We start from the raw sequence: 1,512 nt of genomic DNA on the forward strand, positions 1-1,512 counted from the left end.
TATATATATTGTTTTTATTGAACTAAAACATAAATAACAGCAATGCATGAATGTAAAATCACAAGACATTAAACAAAATACTGCTTACAGTTACAGCAACTGAAAATATACTATAAAAAGATTAATAWTTTTTAATAGATGTATGTGTGTGTTGTGTATTGATGAATGTAGAGATGCTATAGCTACATGTATGTGCTTTTACGACATACACTTTTTATGTAAGAGAAATTTAAATTATTTCCCTATATTAAACTGATGTCTGTGTCTTTATTTAACAATGATGGGATATGCAGGGGTGGAGCCAGGGGGTGGCCAGAGGTGTCCATGGCCACCACAGACAAATCTTTGGCCACCCTGCTGTACACACCCCTTCCACAGTGAAACAACCTTTAGGGGTGTAATAATCCTCCTGAACAGTTGGTGGCAGTGTTTAACAGTTTGAAACATCACCAAGCTCAAAGACGTGCCAAARAAGTGATTGATTTATTTAATATGCCTATGTAATCTGACTTATGGTGACAAGTGTTTTTGTTTTGTATTTTTGTCACCATAACACAGTGTCATTTTATGTTCTGAAGGCTGCATGATGCTCTGTCCCTTTTGGTTAAGAGTAGACCTATCACTAAATCACAAAAAGTGAAATGCCCCTTTAATTTCACTGTTGGTGAGTATCAGTATTGCATCTGACATTGGGTAAAGTTATTACATTTTAAACATGAAGTTGAAGGTCATCATTATTTGGCACAATGACCTGTTAAAATAAAAAAATAAATCAATAAATAATATAAAAGTAAAAAACACCCCTAAAGTCATTTGTTATGATAAATTGTCACATTAATTAATCTTATCTCAGCCAAAGCAGTGAGTTTAAAACAGGATGATGAAACTAGTTTAATGAAGAATCTGTCTCTGAAATAATTATTAAATCAAGTGTTTATTCAGACCCCCCAGCAGTGTGTCCCCCCACTTTTAAAATGCTTCTAACACCCATGTTTATAAGGTCACTGCCTATAAGGACATAAGGAAATGACCAAAACACAAAGATTTGCAGAAACTTTCAAGTAAAAAAATGATGTAATGTTCCTGGCCACCCCTGGGTGAGTAGTGGTCCCAGTCTGGCCACCCCTGGGTGAGTAGTGGTCCCAGTCCACCCCTGAGAAAAATGTCTGGCTCCACCACTGGGAATACGGAATCTGCTAATTTAATATTTCATCTATAATAAGATTTTTGTAAATGTAATCTGTATATTTTATGTAAACCCACCTCAGGATGAAAGCAGCATGCTGATGGGGATCTCAATAAACACAAACATACATTTAACACACATTATTTTGATGTAAACACAATCGTGTCATGAATTCATAATATAAATCCATTAATATTCTCACTTTTCTGAATGATTATGAATCCAAGTAGTTTCAGTAAGCAGGCACATTTGTTGACTTTGCTTTAATTCTTCTGCCTTTTTCTTGCAGAATCACTTTAACACGGATTCCTGTCTGCAGGGGGGGT

This window comes from Austrofundulus limnaeus, unplaced genomic scaffold, assembly GCF_001266775.1.
Source record: "Austrofundulus limnaeus strain Quisiro unplaced genomic scaffold, Austrofundulus_limnaeus-1.0 Scaffold1109, whole genome shotgun sequence".
NCBI lineage: Eukaryota > Metazoa > Chordata > Actinopteri > Cyprinodontiformes > Rivulidae > Austrofundulus > Austrofundulus limnaeus.